Source organism: Aphelocoma coerulescens, chromosome 12 (assembly GCF_041296385.1).
Source record: "Aphelocoma coerulescens isolate FSJ_1873_10779 chromosome 12, UR_Acoe_1.0, whole genome shotgun sequence".
Classification (NCBI taxonomy): domain Eukaryota; kingdom Metazoa; phylum Chordata; class Aves; order Passeriformes; family Corvidae; genus Aphelocoma; species Aphelocoma coerulescens.
This window is the reverse complement of record NC_091026.1, coordinates 21814040-21834298: the sequence shown is the minus strand read 5'-3', so window position 1 is coordinate 21834298 and position 20259 is coordinate 21814040.

The window sequence follows — 20259 nt, the reverse complement described above, 5'->3', positions numbered from 1 at the left end:
GGGCATCCCTGAGCTCCTGGTTCCTCAGGCTGTACATGAGGGGGTTCAGGGCTGGAGGCACCACCAAGTACAGAACTGACAGGGCCACATCCAGGGATGGGGAGGAGATGGAGGGGGGCTTCAGGTGGGCAAACATAACAGTGCTGAGGAACAGAGAGAGCACGGCCAGGTGAGGGAGGCACGTGGAAAAGGCTTTGTGCCGGCCCTGCTCAGAGGGGATCCTCAGCACGGCCCTGAAGATCTGCACATAGGAGAAAACAATGAACACAAAACAGCCAAATACCAAACAGACACTGACAGCGATGAGCCCAAGTTCCCTGAGGTAGGATTTGGAGCAGGAGAGCTTGAGGATGTGTGGGATTTCCCAGAAGAACTGGCCCAGGCCATTGCCCTGGCACAGGGGCAGGGGAAATGTATTGGCCATGTGCATGAGAGCGTAGAGAAAGGCACTGGCCCAGGCAGCTGCTGCCATGTGGGCACAAGCTCTGCTGCCCAGGAGGGCCCCGTAGTGCAGGGCTTTGCAGAGGGACATGTAGCGGTCGTAGCACATGATGAGGAGGAGGGAAACCTCTACTCCCATGAAGAAGACAAACAGAAACACCTGAGCAGCACATGCTGAGTAGGAGATGTGCCTGGTGCCCCAGAGGGAATTGTGCATGGCCTTGGGGACAGTGGTGCAGATGGAGCCCAGGTCAGTGAGGGCCAGGCTGAGCAGGAAGAAGAACATGGGGCTGTGCAGGTGCTGGCCGCAGGCTCTGGCGCTGATGATGAGGCCGTTGCCCAGGAGGGCAGCCAGGGAGATGCCCAGGAAGAGGCAGAAGTGCAGGAGCTGCAGCTGCCGCGTGTCTGCCAATGGCAGCAGGAGGAAGGAGCTGATGGAGCTGCTGTTGGACATTGGCTGTGTCCGGGCATTGGGTTCTGCCACGGAGAAAAAGACAGTGAAGAGTTAAAGGAGATCTGTAACCACAGTCAAAGCCATTTCCCATCCACCCTCCCTGGAACACACACAGACACTCTTGTGTTTAAGAGTTCTGAGGTTTTTGTTTTAAGCTCCCCCCATATTTCTCCTGGTATTCTTGGGTATCAGAAATCCTCAACCTTTCTGCTTCACTCAGGGAGAACAGAGCAATTTTGCAAGGCAAGATGACGAGTGGAGACTCAGGGGAGGTGCTTTGTCATTCTGACCTGTTCAGAGTTTCTCTGTTTCACTTTTCTCAAATGCAGAAGGTTCACCCTCCCATGTTTCCCTTAAAGATCACCAGGTGCTGCTGGGAGCAGATGGATCCACCACAGACCCCCAAATGTCCGTCCCTCTCTCAAGGTCTCAGCACCACATTCGTAGCCGAGGACACCCCTGGCTCATTTCACCAACCCAACAGCATTTTCACACTTGTAGCATCTCTGCTTTTCTCCTCTCTCTGGGCCTTTCAGATAATACAAAGATGCTTCAGGACACGTTTGCATCCTGGAGGAAACTCCCAGCTTGGAAGGAAACCTCGGGGAGAGAGCCAAGAGTCCCAGAGCTGGCACTGGATGAAGGGAGATTGAGCTGCTGCCCTGGCTGCACTGACAGCCCTGCCCACAGCCGGGCACTGGGGCCAGCGTCACCCTGAGCCAGCTGTGCCCCCTCCCAGAGCCCCCAGTGCCAGGCAGATGCTCCCAGCCCTGTGCTCTGCAGAGGGAACTGGGCCCGGGGCTGCAGAGCTGCCCCACGGCTCTGCTGCAGCTCTGCCTGCACAGGAGGGGCTTCACGCCTTGGAGCCCCGGCCCTGAGGGCAGAGGCTTGGCTGGGGGGCACAGGAGGGAGGGGGCTTCTTCAGAGGGAGGGGCTGCACTGGAGGGGATCCTGTGGGGATCTCTAAACTCTCCCTGAACACATTTCTGGGTTTGTTTTCTCTCCTTCCCTGATCTCATCTCTGCTTCCTGGGGATTTTCCTCCTGGAGCTGTTTCCCTGTGCCTGGCCTCTCCCTGCCAGCACTCACAGACCCCAAATCTCTGTGCACTCTCCTTGGCCCTACAGAAACCTGCCTGTGTGCAGGGCACTGGCTGCGACAGGTTCTGCTTGCAGCTTGGAGAAAGGACAGCTCAGACTGAGCTTGATGGGTCCAGCCAAGGTGATGCTGGTGCTGTCCATGGGCACAGGAGTGCCTGAAAGCACGAGGGATCTCCTGTGCACCTGCTGATCACTAAAAGAAACAGTTCGGATGTCCCAGGGACCTGACAAAATTCATAACACCTTTAATACTTATCCTCCCTCCCCACCATTCTCCAATGGTAGGAAACTGAAAACAAAGTCTCAGGAAATTTCCTCATTTCTATCAAAATCCTTGTATTGGAAATATTCTGGGAGTGATCAGAAACCCTCAGCCCATCAGAGCCTCATGAGCATTTCACCTCCCCTGCACTCGAGATGCTCTGAGTTGTACTCACAGAATCCGTAGGCACGGGGATGTTGCAGCTTTAGGAGATCCCTCCAGGAGCTGCAGCTGCCGTGTCCTGCAGCCAGAGGCTTCCTGTGCCAGGGGCTGGGAGTGATTCTCCTGCAGTCACTTCTCAGCCCCTTCCCAGCCTGTAAGAGACGGTCCAATCATCTGCCTCATGATCATCGCCGAGGACAGAGACTGAGCACAGCAGTCCTGGCCTGGCTGAAGTGGGATGTCTGCCAAGTGTTGCCTGCAGGTGTGCCCACTGGGAACTGGTACGCATTCCTGAGGAAATTAGTGCAGGTCTCAATGGAATGCGCTGTTCTTGCTGCCCAGGCGGGAAGGACTGTGCTGACGCGGAAAGGAACGACCTGTCCTGTACACCTGTGCTGTACACCTGTCCTGTACCTGTTTCCCAAAGCAATGGACCCCATAACAATGGCTGTAGATTTCCCAACCTCTTGGCCAGTTGCCCCTCGCTTCTGAAAAGGACTATAAAGGGGCTTTCTGAAATAACTGAGATGAGATCTCCTCACGGAAAGAAGGTGAATCTATTGGCAGAAGGCCACAAGGACTTTGTCTCATCCGTTGGTAGCTATTGCCCCCCTTTTCTTCCTCTCTACTCTTTTACTTTGATTTTCTTTATCTCTCTCTCTTTCTCTCCTCTATTGCATTACTGTGTTGTGGGCACTTAATAAAGGCGCACTGTTCTGATTAAAACTGAAATCCCTTGTGTCCTTTTACACTCTGAGATCGATAAATGAACCATCATGACTCCCGCTTGCATTAGCGGATCGTGACATTAAACTGGCGTCACGGACAGGATCTGACAGACAGAAGGGGTTGCAAGGTTGTGTGTAGTCTGTAATAGGGGAAGGACGTTTTGCTCCAGCTGCACCCAGCCCGACACCCCGAAAAAGGGTGAGCGGTGTCTAGAAAGCAAGGGGGGTGACTCAAATTTCCCACAAACTGCACACGCCTGGGTGAAAAGCACCCCATACTCAGCTGAGGGCTCTGTCTTCAGATTTCTCACAAAAAGATCTCGTAGTGTAGAAGGGGGAACTGTGTTTTTTGCTGGGTGTGTGTGAATTTGGACTGCTTGGTGTAGTGAAGAGACAACCATAAATTGTCTCTTAAGGAGTACCTCCCAGGCAGATTTGGTCTCTTCACCCACCCAGGGAAGTGAAGGGAGACACAGCGAAGCTGTTTGTGTCGCAGTGTGTAATTAAGTTTTACCTCCCTGTGGTGGTTTTGATCCCTTCATAAAATGACTGAAAACCCCAGTGCAAAAGTTAAAGCTGCATTTTATGCTCTGCTAGCAAAACATAATGCCCGTCCCTCTCCAGGAGGGGAAGAATGGGCTCAAAATAACTGGTTTAATTTGGAGAGTGTGACTGATAGAGTATGTTCATTACAACATGAGACAACCATAAAACCATAATCTGCTCTGTTTTAGGGGCATGCCTTGCGGCAGCTATAGATCACCACTTTAGGTGATGTAGTGAAGAGAAAGCAATCATAGATTCCCTTCAGAACCTAGAGGAGATTTTACAGAAACAATTAGATGAAAAAAGCAATGAAAATCATTTGCTGTGGGCTGCTTTAAAAGAGGAATATTCTAATAATTCAAAGAATGCTGACTCACCAAAAGAGACAGAGGAAAAGGAAACTCCTCACATTAACCAAATATACCCCCAGAAAGAACTAGTGCTAGTGAAAAATTGTGGGGAAAACTGCTGCCCTCGTATGAGACCTCTGATTAAAACAGAATATAATTATATCAATGATGAAGACTTTGAACCGCATATCACCACTAAACAAATACCATACACTGCTGCTGAATTGGCTAAGTTAAAAAAGGAGCACGGGTGGCTCCCCCACGAATCTGAGACGGAATATGTCTTCCAAGTGTCTCTCACCGGAGGAGACCAAATTCAATTAACTGAACAGGAGGCCAGTGGATACTGGGGACATGGAGTTTTCTTAACAACAGGAGACAAATGTAACACATGGTCGCTGACTCAGTGTGCAGCTTTCTGGGCCGGGGGACTCAATCCTTTAGAAAGGGGAGACCCTTTCGCTATAGTTGGTACCCCTGATCAACTTCTAGAAAGCGTCCACAAAGCCGCGGGTCTGCAAATGATCCATGAAAGGAAATTAACTCCTGGATATGAATCCCCCACGCAATTACCTGTTAAACCTGAACTGATGACCCCTTTAATTTGAGGCCTTCCAGAATCACTCAAACCTACAACAATTGTCCTTCAAAAACCATAGCAGCTGTAGGTCCCGTAGAAAGGCTGGATAGATTCCTTGGAAACCCAAGTGACCAAACTGGATCTACCGATCCTGGGTTTACTCCATACTCAACCCCCTCTCAGCCGCCAGGTTCACAACCAAATTCACCTGCTGGTGATTGCAAAGTTTGGACATGGAGTGAGGTTGCAGAAGATCTGATTAATTACAGTAGAAAATATGGACCTATAAAAATCCCAGAGGAAAAATCAGACAAAACAAAAGGTGTCAGGTACATTAGGGCTCCTCATAGTGAAAAACCAGAGAATGTAAAACAGATCCCTAACCGTCAGCATTGGTGGTTATTAGGCATCAAAAAGGGGGTCCCCAGAGATGTGATGGATGGCTTACCCCTTGATAAATTGAGTAAGGTAGTGTCTAACTGGCACTGCCAAAAACCCATTCTACCAAATCTGTCAGTTCAACCCAGTGCACCCCTCCTCCCTCAGAATCTGTGCAGTGAGCCAAAGCAACTTCTTCCTCAAAACCAGGGAAACTAGACCCTCTGTCTCTTGTTAGTGGGCGAAGAGACGGAGCATGGGTATACCTGAGAATGCTCACTAAAAATAAAACAGGAGATATAATGGTCACAGCTATTACAGGCCCTAAACGGGCACCTGTAACTTTTCTGATTGACACTGGGGCACAAATTTCTGCGCTGACAAAGAAAGATGCCCAGAGGTGTGCAATTGTCCCAACAAAGAACCCATATTGTGTTTTAAATGCCCTGGGAACGACAGAATCTATGGATGTGGCCTTAGTCAAGCTCCCTTTGCCTGGAGAGGAAAACCAACTCTCTATTCATATGGTGATTGGAGATATTCCAACCAATTTATTAGGGATGAATGCCCTTGCTGGGAGGCAGTGGGAGGACTCGGAGGGTCTCCTGTGGTCTTTTGGCACACCACGTTTTAACGTCAGACTGCTCCAAGCCGCACCCTCCCTACCATTCAGCAAAGTAACTGATGTGAAACAATACCCCCTCCCCTGGGTGCCAAAGAGGGCATCAAGCCAGTGATACAGGAGCTGCGAGAACAAGGAGGAATAGTTCATACTCATTCTCCTTTCAATTCTCCGGTGTGGCCAGTGCCAAAGCCTAATGGGAAGTGGAGGCTGACAATAGATTTTCGCAGGCTAAATGCCAACGCAGACCCTCTTACAGCAGCCGTCCCAAATCTGGCAGAAATCATAACATTGATTCAAGAAAAGGCTCATTCAATCATGGCACCTATAGATGTCCAAGACATGTTTTTTATGATACCTTTACAGCCAGAAGATATGGACCGTTCTGCTTTCACATGGGAAGGACAGCAAGACACTTTCACTCGGCTTCCCCAAGGGTACAAACATTCCCCCACCCTGGCTCATCACGCTTCAGCCCAAGAGTCAGAAAAAATACCCAAAGCTGACAATGTGGCTGTTTATCAATACATTGATGATATCCTTGTGGGAGGAGATGAAATAGAAGAAGTGAGAGATACCCAACAGAAAATAACCTCCCACTTAGAAAGCCTTGATTTGCAAATTCCCTCCGAAAAAATCCAAAACCCTTCACATGAAGTGAAAATTTTGGGAATTTGGTGGAAAGGAGGTATGACGTATCCCACGTGATACCCTAACCTCTTTAGATCAGATTAAAATGCCTGAATCCAAAAAAGATCTCCAACATTGTCTTGGGGTGACCTTATGATGTGTATCCCATATCGCTGCCTATGCCCAGAAATTAATTCCTGTGCCTTTCTATGCCTCTAAACTGAGCCTGAGAGGGGGAAGGAAAAAACTGAGCAAAACTTTTTCAAAGCAGTTTGCAGCTTGTTCAAGGTCACACACAGATAGCAATTTGTTTCCCAGCTGTGGCAGGGGAGGGAGGAAGCACCCGGCTTGCTGCTCCCAGGACAGTTTTTGGCCAGTGGTTCAGCTGCTTTTTCTCCGGAGAGAGACTGAGAGTTGAATTTTTTCTTCCCTGGAATTCCAGATTTTCTCCCTTTTCTACTGGACTGCTTGATTGCTTTAACATCAGAGCACATCGGGAGGACTTTCCACCGGGCACAGAGGGCCTGGCCCTGGGCCAAGCTCCAGCTCCGAGGAGACCAAAGGCAGGACTCTAACATTTTCCCAGATTTTTCCTCCACAGCAAAAGATTTTATTGTTTAGCATTATTTTCCTTTCCCGTGTGTTTGGTAAATAAATAGTTTTATCTCCTTCACTTTCCTTTGAGGAAAATTTATTTTTCCCGAACCTGGTGGGGGAGGGGTGGTTGTGCCTTCTCTCAGAGGATATATTTCTAAATTTGGCCAAACCGGAAGATGGAGATACTCAGTAAGGACTTGAGAGAGCCCTTGGGCTGTTCCAGCTGTGCCACTTTGGGGGCTGTGCAGCCATGAGGTCAAACCAAGGCACCACTTTGGGGGAGGCTGGAGAGGGCTGCTGGATCCCTGTGGCTGCTCAGGCCAGCACTGACCATCCTGCTCTGATCTCCCCCCTGACAGCAAAGTGTCCTCAGGGAGGAGGTTCTGGGGCTGTGCACATTCACCGCAGCTGTATGGGCTTGTCTCACTGGCGGAGCTGGGCTTTGCAGGGCTGGTTTTCTCCTCATGGGTGCAGTTCTGCCAACTGTGAGAGCAGAGGAGGCTCTCTCAGGGCAGGGACCGCCACTCAGGGCACTGCCAAGCGTCTGTGACCAGAGCCCAGCCCTTCATTTCTCTGTTCCAAGCAAAAAGCCATTCTGTGTGAACTGGGAAGGACCAGAGTCTTTCCTCCCTCCCAGTTCACAGCTGATATTGGGAACATCATGGGAGAGGAAACAACAACAAATTAAATCTGATTAAAGTGTGTTTTAACCTAGAAGTGCGGAAGTGAAGACGTGTTAACCCCAAGCCTGTTTGTTCTCATTTGTCCTGAGCTCATGGTAAGGACAGCGGGTGCTGAACTCAGCTGCTCACACACAAACCTCTTGTTACAGCAGAACTGCCCCAGGCTGTCCATCCTTGGAGCCCCAGAAGGGCACAGCTCTGCTCCACAGGAGAGCTGCCTCACCCACGGGTTTGTGCTCAGGGCAGTTTGAGATGTTTTTCAGGTTGGTGAGCCAGGATGTTTCTGCTTTCAGGAGCTCCATTGCCCTGCAAGAATTTAGGAACAGAAACTTAAGGCCATGGGATTCACTCAGGGCATATTTAGAGAATCACATGAAACCACTGGAAATTTTCCTTATGGTAAACATGTTCCAATGCAATTCCATTTCTCTCCAAAATATGCTCTGGCCCCTCTCAGATCATGCTATAGGCTGTGCTGGGAAGATATCAAGGAAGATGAAAGATTCAGAAGCAAATTAAGGCATAGGGTTTGAACCCTCACAGGAATTTCTTGCTCTGATGACTTTGCTGAATGTTTGAGCCAAAGCTGCTCAGGTCCAAACAGTGCCATGTCCAGCTGGTTGCTCCCTCCCAGCCTCCTCTTTCTGGGAGAAGAACAGACCCAGTTCCCAGGGGTCAGGGGCATTTGCATCATCAGTCAGCATCTTTGCTTGACAGATGGACACCCAAAACTTGATTGTTGGGGTAGGCAGCTGCATTGGATGTACCTGATCCTGGGCAAGCACCTGCAATCAGCCCGACTGGAGCAGTGAGGTTGGAGCAGAGGAATTCCAGAGGTACCTGCAAGCTCAGCCAGGGTGTGAAACAGTCCCCAGGGCAGGAATTGCCTTGGGGGAGAGGAGCTGTGCAGGAGGAGCCCCTTGCAGAGGTTTCCTCTCTGCTTTGCTGTGTTTGTGCAGGCTGTGAGTGTGGGGAGGAAAACCCCGGCAGCGGGGCTGTGCTGTGCCCAGCAGCTTGAGAGCAGAGCTTCCGGCCAGGGAACGAGCTGCCTTGGCTCTGGTGTTGCTATGAGAAAAAAGCAGATCTGAGTCAGTGTGAAATTATAAACAATATGAAGTCTTCCATTATTGCAATAAATTCCATTGATAGTGACCTCTAAAAATTGCTTTCTCTTTATTATTTTGCATAGTTTTCCACTTCATTATTGGTCAGCATTTCTTTCAGTTACACCATTTTTTCATGACTGTGCAGTGAATGAAAATATTTCGGAAGAATTTGGAAAGATTTCTAAGGAATGATGAGATGAAAGGCATGAAGACCCACCTAGAGAAGGAAGAGAATACTCAATTTAAAGAAAGAAGGATGAGATAATGCAGGACAAACTGCTGACAGCTTGTCATCTCCACAGCTTTTTAAAAAAATCTTATGGCAGAAAAGAGACATAACAGCAGAAAGGCAGAACACTCTGTGTAGGTCTCTACACACCTGCACTCCCAAAGCTCTGCCATGGCCATGCCAAGCCCTGGCACCATTGCTTTGGGTGGGTTCTCCTTTGCCCACCCCCCTCACAGCTCCATCCTGCCCCAGTTATCAGCTCCTGTTCTGCCTTTCCCACCCCACAGAAATCTCCCTCTCCACTCGGGTGTGCCTGGAACTCCAGCTGCTCTCCCCGCTCAGTTCTCAGGTGGTGTCAGCACAGAGGGACGGGTGGGCTCAGGTCCCTGGGACAGGGGTCCCCAAGCCATGCAGCTCCACAAGGGATGAACCTGGGTCAGTGTGGCTCTCCTGCTCATCCTCATGCTGGCTTTGCTGGGAATCAGAGGAGAACAGTGGAAGGTGCTGCTGGGAGTTCCTGAAGCAGTGGGCAGGAGCCTGGGAAAGGGACATGCTCCAAGACATCAGCTTCCAGTAATCCCTTAAACTCTCTCTCTGGCCATCTCCTTTCTCCCAGCAGAACTTCCTGGCCCTGCTGAGCAACAAGGGTTGCTCTGTTCCTCTTCTCTGCCTCTGTCCCTTGCCCCCAGCCCAGAATGTGCTCAGGCAAGAAAGCAGCAGATCTTACAGGTGCCCCATGTGCAGCTCTGCTCCTCTTTCCCAAAGCCCCACATCTCACAGCTGCCCTGATGAGCCAGAGGAAGAGGGGCAGCTGCACCAGGGATTCCTTCCAGTTCCCAAAGACCAACTCCATTGCAATCCCAAGTGCTTTGCAGAGCAGAGATCCCCTGTTTGACTCAGTGGGCCCTCACTGCTGCCTGCAGTGGGCATCTGCTCTCTGTGCACTGCTAATACAAAGCTGAACAATCCTGTGCTGTTTGGCTTGGCAGAGATCTTTCCCTCTCTCCTCATTTTAGAGCTTTTCCTGCTTCATGCCCCATGTTCAGCTGCTGCAGGAAAGTTTGTGTCTCCTGTAAGCCTTGTGTCCTGCTGATCACACCTGGGCATGCGATCTCCTGGACACCCACACAACACCCAAATGCCACCAGAAACCTCCGTGCACAGCCCTGGATCTTTCAGGGTAGGATTCCCATGGCTGCCTGTGCTGCAGCCAGGAATTTCACTGCCATTCAGCCAGAAACACAGGACATGAAAAACTTCCCTGCATGGGGCCAGAGCCCCTGGATCCAGAACCCTGTGCAGCTCAGGCAGATACAATGCACACCCTGGCAGTGCCCTGGGCCTCTCCAGACTGGCATTTGGAGCCTGAGCAAGGTCTCACAGCAGGTGGGAAGGGGCAGAAGGTTTCTGCAGGGTCTTCACCCAGCCTGGCTGAAGGTCATGTCCCAGCACTTACTGCAGGTGTGGGAAAGAACAAAGCCCCAGCAAGGGCCTCTGACCAACAGCCACAGCTGCTTTCAGAAAAACCCCAGTGCCTTGCTGGGCTGCTGCTGGGGGGAAACTGGTGTCTGAGTCTCTGTGTTCAAATGAGCAGAGCAGGGCAGATCTGAAGCCCTGGAGGCTCTGCTCTGGTCAAGGAGGTTACAAGGAATTGTGTTTAGGTGTTATCCAAAGGCTATTTTGAGCTATGTGGTGCTGAAGGGTGAGAACCAGGACCTGGCACTGGAATCTCCTGCTTGCTCAGTGCTCCTTGCCACTGCTCTTTCTGGGACAAGCAGGCACACTGGGTGAGCTGCCTGTCCAAGGGACAGTCTGGAAAGTCACTTTATTTTCAGAAATGGTGCATCAGCCAAATTAGAGAAAGCCAAAATATCTCCACCCAAAATGGATCCAAGCAAGTGCCCTGTCCTTGAGCTGCCACCAGCTCTGGTGTCAATCTCACCTCAAAACCTGCCTGTGCCCTCTGGATATTCTCTGAGTTCCCTCTCCTCACCTCCAGCTCCTCCTTCCTTCTACGTGTTCCCATCGAAGACACAATGAGTTGCAGGAGGTCTTCAGCCCTGGTCAAACTTGCCACTGACATCACAAGGGGACAAAATGGAATGGGAGAGACCCCAGAGACAGTGGGATCTCATCTCAGACCACTCCAAGAAGAGCCCTTCTGGTGTCCTGGACCCCTGTGAGTGCTGCTGGGGATCCTCTGATCTGCTTGCCTCTCCAGGGCACTCTTGGTCCATACCTGGGAGCTCAATCTTCACACCTTTTCTTTCCCTTGGGTTGGCTCTCAGTGTTCTCCTCACAGTTTGTTTGAGTTATTCCCCTTTCAGCCCTTTTCTGTCCCAGAACAGCTCTGATGGTGTAGTTCGGGCATTGTCTAAAAGGAGAAGAATAAAGGATCCCCGGTTTTCTGTGGGTTCAACCCTACAGCAACCATCGACCTTTGGGAAGCAGGGCTTGGTCTGGCAGTTCTGGCTTCAGCTTCCTCAGCAGCACAAAGTGCAAGAGCAGCAGGGACGGCTCCATCCCACCTTGTCCTCCCACAGCAGGTGTAGCTGAAGAGTGTAAAGCCCTGTCTGCTCTGCTTTGGTCTTTTTGGCAGATTTCTGTCCCAAGAAAGCCCTTTTTTAACTGGCACATTCCAGAAAGCCAAGCCACAGAAGTGGGGAGGGGCACCAGCCAGAGATGTGCAAGCGTCAGCACTGCCCTCAAGGAAATATCCGTGTTTCCAGCTCCTGGCCTTTTGGCTTTAGGCCAAAAGCATGCCCTGATCTTTGATGTCTTATCAGTACTCCTCGTTTTTGTGCCAGCTTCCAGATGTTGGTCACTCTGGTACATAAGATGGGAGCAGAAGGCACAATGCAGCTGAGGCATGAACTTGGGCTATACTGGCTCTTGAAACTCTGTGGTCTCTGATCTTGCAGGACTGAGGGCTGGTTAACAACTAAGCAGAGAGCAATATTCCTAGGTTGGGGCCTTCATCCACATAGCCTGAAAATCCATTCGAACTTCAGGAGCTCCTTTTAGATTCCAGAAACTCCATTTAAGCTCAAGCTTGGGCCTTGAGTCCCTGTCTGAGTTGTGTTAGAGGTGTTTTTGTCTCAAGCTCCATTGCAGCCTTGGCCATGCCTGGTCATGTATCCCAGTGACCCCCACCCATGGACTGTCTCTGTGAAAAACACCTGGGGAAGCTCAAGGTCCCTCCTCTGTCCTGGAGTAATGCAGTTCTTGTGCTCGAGGCACAAACTCTGCCCCAGGTCAGAGACAGCCCAGCTGCATTCTTCTGTGCGTCACTGAAGCGACTTCGGCATCAGGAAAAGAGCGGCTGGCTGAGCTCGCTGGCTTCTTTGCAGAGGGAACATGGCAGGAGCGGATGATGTCAGCTCACGTTAGCTCGGAGACAAAGGAAGAGAGAGGCTGTTCTGGTCTGGCTCCTAACAGGTTTATTGTTAGAAGTTTGGCAACCCGAACAAGCTTGGAAGGGATGGAATGCGATGGGATCCCTCCCCAAGGCTGGTCCTCAGTTTTATAGAGAGTTTGAAAACCGTGGCGAAAGGGGAAAACAACGAGTTACAAGCCAGGGGGAGGATACAATTCAACAAGAACCACTGGGGGAAACCGGGAGGGAGGAGTTATAACAGAGAACCAATGAACAACCGAGTAACCCAGAATTTTCCCGAACCGGAGGAGGTGGCTTGGACCCGGGCACCGCCCAGGGGGTGCAGCTTAGGCTTCTGAGCCGCCCCTCGACTCACCCTCTGAGCCTGCCTCTTCGGGAAACTTGATCCAGGGGATGGGCTGGGATTGATTGGCATCACGCTGCCCCAGCCCCGCAGTGGGATGGGTCACAGCAAGACTGGCGGGCTTCATCCACATCAACACCTTTTGAAAGAACAGCAGCAGCCTCCACATTGCAGGCACACAATGAAGGGGCAGAGCTCCGCTGGGATGGAAAACCCACCCTGGGATTGAGTTTCTAATTCTGAACCCAGAGGCCAGGAGTGCCTGCAGCTGGGAATGCTCATTCCTTGTGTCCTCTCTTTGGAGCTGTGGTCAGACTGGCTGTTTTCCTTCCAGAACGCTGGTGCTGAACCTCCCAGACAGCGAATCCACCTGAGGAGAAATGGAGCATCTGAATGTATCGCTCACCCTGCGAGGGTGATACAGACATGGACACCTGACTTGGGCTCACAAAGTTTTATTGCCATGAGGCCCTTGTTGAGTCTTTGCCCGTGGGAACAGGGCAAACCAGCACAATGTTCAGCAAGGACCAGCTCACATTTCTGCTGCCATTTAAGCTTGATTATTGTTCCTTCTTCTTTACTTCTTTCTTCCTTGCTTTATGCAAAGGAAGCCTCTGATTACTGAAGATTTTTCATTTACATTACTAGAATAACAATTTCTGGGTATATACATAGCAAAATTAAAAATTGAAATTAGTCACAAGGGTAAAGAAAGAGAGGTAAAAGAGCAACAAAATGAGGGCCAAGCAATAGGAAGAGGGATAATAAGGTGATACGTGCTGTCTGATGGTACCTGCTGGCTTCTAAGCTGGAGCTGAGGAGGAGAAACCCAGCTTACTCTTCTGACAGCACTGTAAGAGCCAGACCTGCTTTGGAGGCCAGGAGAGCTGAGCTGGGAGAACAGTGGGAGCCTTCCCCAGCAAGCCCAGGGAGGGCAGGTCCAGCATCCTGGTGTTGCCATGTCAGCACCTGCTCTGGCTTTTTGGCCACAGCCGCTGCCACCTCCTCAGAGTGCAGAGTTAATTCCTGGAGCTGCTTGTGCTGTGGTCAATCCCTGCAGGATGGGGGGGTCTGTGATGGAGAAGAGGCACTAAGGGATGATGGGGCCCGCTAAGTTAAGGGGAGCTGAGGGGGACCCTTAATTCCAGGAAAGGGGTCCCCAAACCACAGGGGAGAGAGGCACACCCTGTTCCCCTGCTGGCTGTCTCTCTGCTGGCTTATTTCTAAGAGCAGACTCTACCACTTTCTTTATTTCTTTTCCTATGCTTCTTAAATCTATGTTTTCCCAGAAATTGGCATTAACAGGCTGCAGAAGAGGTTTCACTCTCTCTTCCATGATCTGCTCTACACCCTCGTTCTTCAATTCTTCAATGTGATTCCTGGCTCCTTCCTCTAACGGGCCCTGCAGCTCCTCTCTCCAATGTCCTTCTTCATTTTTACAGCAGAACCAGCAGGGGAACACGTGGCACAGGCCACAGAGAGTGACAACAGCAGTGAGAATGAACAGCCCTGACACCTGGAAGAGAAAATACTAAAGCTAATTTTCACTGGACTTTACATTCCTAAAGATGCTTTGCACTTTTTTTTTTTTTTTTAAATTAGAACCCTTGTATTATTAAGTGCCACAGTTCTTCTTACAAAATATATTCCTTGCTCCTGCCATGGTCAGGTGATAAGTGATGGCAAGATAGAGACTCACTGGAACAAGGAATAGCAGCCTCTCTCTCTCTCTCTCTCTCTCTCAATCTCAGGGCATTCTCTTATTTCTTATTTTTGTAAAACTTCCTTTAAGAACCAGACACAAAACACACGTGTAATTTTCTAGAATAACCCTGGAGCAAGGTGTTCACAGTTCAGGTTTCAGCCTCAGAAAGAACATGATGATTATGAACTCTCATTTATATAGGCTAATTAAATCCAGAAGCATGGAAAAACAACAGGAAATAGAAATATTGTAAATATATAACATAAAAATCCTAACTGCAACTTAACACTTCATTCTCCACATGAAATGGTTCTCCCATTGCTGTACATCCCAGATTCTTCACACACACACAAATTGGTAAAACACTTACAATCCAAGCTTCCCAGGACTCTTACCTGAGATTTGGTGTAGAACTCACTGGGTAATTCAGCTGCTCTGCTTTGGATGTTGTTTCCTTCATTTCCTGAAACCACACAGTCGATGTATCTGCCATCACACAGGAGGATCACACACCAAATCCCAGGAGGTAAAAATGCCCTAAAAATGATCTGAGTCTTGCGGTAGCACGAGCACTTCCCAACACAGCGAGCCCAGGGAATGCAGGCAGGGTGGGAAGTCAAGCTCAGGACAAATGTAATGAAGGCTGGGCAGGAAAAGTAAGAAATAACATACCATAGCCTTAATGACTTTTCCTGAGGACATTTAAATTCCAGCTCCATTATTTCTTCTACCACAACCATAATTAAGGAATAAAGTGATACAGACAATACATTATAATGATTTTTCCAAACACTTTTGAATTTCTCCCTGACTTCCATTCTGCTCGGTGATCAATACTTCACCAACTCAGAAGGATTCTGTGCCTCTCCTCTTCTTATGCACTTTCTATCACCACATCTGCAAAAGATTAAAGACCCAAGAGGACATAAAAATTAAACACACACAGGAATTGGGTACAGATGCAGTAGGGGTGTAGCAGGGCATCTTGCCCCCCACAAGAGCTTATCTGTTACTTGTTAACTGCTGCGATAACTCAAACCCGACAAGCTGTCTTGTAGTGAGTTATTTTGTCACCATGAGGTTAACACTGGTCTGGCAGCTCCCAACTGCCAATAAAAATCTTACTGTGCAAGTGAGACCTGGAAAGAGAAGCAGCAGTTCTGACTGATGGACACCTCACTTCACAAACTATAAATCTACACCAAACTGTGACAAAGTAGAAATCTTCTACACATTCCCTGGAGATGTGTGGAGTTTCTGCCCTGAGCAGGGATGCCTGCTTTGTGGCTACTCCTCTGGAAGTTGAGTGAAAGGACTCTGTGTCCATTATTGTCATTTCAGTGGTAAGTTACATTTGGCTCCTAATCAATACTACTTCTTTTGCTAGCTTTAATATAGGTACCTTGATATCATGAACTTTTTAATATCATCTACTAGTAGTTCTTTTAGTTTTATACTGTGTAGTAAGTAACTGTGATTAAGATATTTTGTCTGTTATCTCCTGTCTGTTCAGTAAATAAGTAATTTTATAAATAGACCTGAACTGCCATCCTTGGAACTTGCAGGCTGGAGTAATCTCTTATATTTAAGCTGTTGTCAAAAATCCAAGGCTAAGGCAGGGCTTGTCTGAAGCTCCCACTTGTCCTGTGACATTACTGGCATAGTCAAAGGCAGGATGGCAAACGATTTAGAGAAATAGGCTGAAGGCATAGCAGATTCTCTGTGGTGGCACAGCTTTCCTATAGAAACTGACAACCCTTGGCCAGTAGAGAACTGATTTGAGTAGGGAAAAAATACAAGAGAAAACAGATGAAAAAAGGGGGTCACTGAAGGATAAGAAAGGAGAAGGTATTATTTGTCATGCACCGGAACTATGCTTAAAATCAGCTTGGAGATGGAGGGAACAGATGATAAAAGAAACTTACAAGCTGAAAAATGAAATAAAGGAAAGAAAACATGTAGAATTGTCTCTACAATACCAAAATGACAAACTGAAAGAATAGTTAAAAGAATATCCAAGGGAAAGACAAAAACCTTGGAAGAAAATTAAAATCTACATTATTAAAAAAACCAATGCTATGGATGTTCAAAAAATTCAAAAATTGATAATATCCTGCAAACATTGGGAAGGTGATTTATGGGAAATCCCTGGTGAAATTAGTGATGAAAATTCTGAATGGCATTCTGATGAAAGCACAGAACCTCCACTTCTTAAAGAGGAAGAAGTTCCAGGATTTAAAATGAGACCCATAATTAAGACTGAATTTTCCAAAGGACCCCAAGGAGGTCAGAGAAGGAACACGGTCAAAACAGCTCCCTGGGATTCTCTGCAACTGGCAAATCAACAGGAAAAATATGGAAGAATCAGAACCTGAATATTGTGGAGAGTTTGTCTCACTGGGGTGGTTGGACATTATTGGATGGTGCAAAGAATTTTGGGATTTTGGGTGCAGGGTTTTTATTACCTTAGACCTGAGCGTCCTGACGAACCCCATTCAATAACCAGCAGAACTGCATATTGGGAAGGAAGAACAGATATTATGGAGAGAGGGAACAGCCTCAATCCCCATGTAGACAGTTAATGACATCTCTGCTGCTGCTACCAAAGCCGCCTGTGTGCAGGCAATGCACAGACACACAGAGGGAGACATTCCAATCTCTGCAGAGATGGATATGTTAAGACCTCTTGAGAGGAGCTGCAAGTATGCTAAAAAGTCATTTGGTGGAGAGAGAAGAGAAAATCAAAAGAGATGTAATGCATAATGAAGCTTTGCAAGATCCACAAGCCCCGAGGAGGCTGATCCCTAGGTGGGCAGAACTCCTGCGTGATGTGGTAAACCATGCAAGGGACATGGGCAGGGAAAATCACAAAAAGAGCCCAAATACTGAAATGTGGGAAGCCCCCTGAAAGTCAAGTGAGGACTATGAAACATAGCCCCCCTGAGAGGAAAGAAACATCTAATCCACCTGACAGCAAAGGAACGAGCTGTGGAGAACAGCCCTGGCTTTGGGGATACCCAGAGCAGCCTTAAGAAAACAATCTAACAGTGTAATAGCAGAGCTAATCAGGGAAGTTCAGAGGTGGGGTGCGGGGAAAGTGGCAACCTCAAACCCTCCACAGGAAAAACACACCTCCAATTCTATTGCACCACAACAGGAAAGAAAACCCCTAGATGCTGGATGAACTTTGGGCCCCTCACCCAGCACATTCTTGCATATCAACAGTTTTCTGATAACAAGGGGACCCATATCTATTTATCTCTAGGAGCAGAAAGGCAACCTCTGAAGTTTTCAATTGATATGGGAGCTGAAATTTCTTTAATTGGCCCCATGGATGCTGAAAAACTAAATTTATATTTTATAAATAAAAAAAAATTGTTTGACTGCTTTTAATGGAAAAGGTTATTATCTGTTACACTGACAAAGTCCAACTATGGTTACTCTGGGAAAAGCAAATGACTTCACACATATTTGTGACTACAGATCATGAAAAAACATTTTAGGCTGTGACATCCTTAAAGGAAAAGTTTGGCAATTACTCAATGGGCATGCTTGGTCCTTCAGGCCCACAAAAGCCCCACTCAGTAAAAAAAACCCACACAGTAATCCTTCTGGGAAAGATAGAAAAAAGTAAAAGTGGCTCCAGTTTTACCTGCTTCTGCTGTAACTAACATTAAACAGTACCCTATGCCTCCTGCGGCCAAACAAGGGACAAAGGAAGTAATTAAAGGTTTAGAACAGAGAGATGTTATATTTGGGATGCATTCTGCTTACAATTCTCCTGTCTGCCCAGTGAAAAAAGCAGACGGGAGCTGGTGTTTAACAATTGATTATTGAAGGCTTAATGCAAACATGGGACCACTCACTGCAGCCATCCCAAATATTACAAACCTCACTCCTGTGCTACAGGCAGCTGCATATGAATGGACGGCAGTTTGGGATATAAAAGACATGTTTTTATGGTCCCAATTCAGGAAGAAGCTAAACCCAAATTTGCATTTGCTTGGGAAGGAACACAATACACCCTCAGTCGCCTGCCCCAAGGGTATAAGCACTCACCCATCATAGCACACAATGCTTTAGCTGAACCCCTTCCACAAACAAAAACTCAGGAAGGAGCACAAATCTATCAATATATTGATGCTGTGTTGGTAGGAGGTGAGGAGGAAGGTGCAGTAAGAACAAGAGCACTGGATATATGGAATACATTAAATGAGGAGGGGATAGAGGCATCCTCAGCTAAGTGCCAAGGGCCTTCTGAGGAGGTGAAATGCCTGAGGGATTAGCAGGCCAAGTTGTAATTCCAGAGGCAACCATTACAAAATTAGATGCTGTATCTACCCCACTACTAACAAGATGCTTCAAAAGATCAGGGTTACTTTGGGATACTGGAGTGTGGATACAATATTGCTGCTAGCAAGAATTTCTCTTGCTTCTTTCCAGTGCCGTGAGATATTTTTCTCTCTCACGGAAGACATTAGCAGAGTTCTATAAACTATGAACACCTGCGACCTTGCAAAGTCTTGTTTATAGTAGAGTAGGAAAATATTTTGACAGTGGATGTTTTAGGATTTTAGCCAATCACCCCAAGGGGTGGCTGATCCTCTGACCAATTAGACTATGAAGAAAAAAAGTCTATAAAAGAGTTTGTAAAATAATTAAATAAATGAATCTTGCTGCACAATTCCTGCCTGCTGGATCTCTCTTCTCCTCTCTACCCCTGTGGGACATCGTAATACTGGAGAAATCATGTTCCTGGATTTTCTATAATAGCAAGGCCCTTGTACACATTAATGAGGAAAAACCAAAATTGGCAATGACTTGACAGCCACAAACAGGCTTTGCAATGCTGATAGACGAGTTGGAAACTCTTGGGCCAGTTCAGCCCAGTGATCCTATTACTGGGGGTTTTGCTGATTGGGGTTTTGCTGAACATGGGACTTAACATAATGTTTCAGAAAGGCCACATGGACCCAGAAGACCATTAGAGTTCAGCTCCACAGCATTAAAAGATACTGAAAAGAGATATACTGCTTGGAAAAAGGGATTATTATCTCTGACCCACGCTCTTAAACAAGTAGAGAAAAATTCAAACAGCGTCAGCCTGTGAAAATCCAAGGATTTTCAATCTGTTGGCCAGTATTAGGAAAGGCAGGGCTCTGCTAAAGGGAATTACACAAACATCAACGGTGCACAAATGGAGTGCAAATATCTCTGGGGTCACAGATCCAATGGATGTCACTGAAGGGCCAACAAAACCTACAAAACTACAGATGTCTGTGACTCCAGACATGTCAGCTTTAAAACAGCCATATAAACCTGGTCCTATGCTGGATACTCCTGCACTCACTTCAGATGCTGAAGTTGAAGATGTCTGGTTCACTGATGCCTCAGCCAAACACATTGATGGTAAATGGAAGTACAGAGCAGTTGCTCTAAACATTGAAATAGGAGTGGAAGTAGTTAGGGTTAGGGTTAGGATTAGGATTAGGATTAGGATTAGGATTAGGATTAGGATTAGGGTTAAGGTTAGGGTTAGGGTTAGGATTAGGGTTAGGGTTAGGATTAGGGTAAGGGTTAGGGTTAGGGTTAGGGTTAGGGTTAGGATTACAGTTAGGGTTACAGTTAGGGTTAGAGTTAGAAGAAGGAGTAGGAATGCACAGGTGGAAGAGTTTAAAGCTGTATTGCTGGCAATAAAGGAGATAGCAAGGGCAGTGGATATTGATTCTTACACAATCTGGGCTGGTGCCACACAGTGGTTGTGTCAGTGGGACGCATTAGATTAGCAAGTGAATGGAAATTAATTTTGGCAGAAGAAAGTTTGAACATGGTCCTTACAGGCTCAGTTGCAACCAATTGTCACAGAATGGGTCAAAGTTCCTGCAAAGGGCCAAGATTTGCTGACTTCTTCGAAGAACAAGGTGGATCAGCTGACAAAAACTGGAAA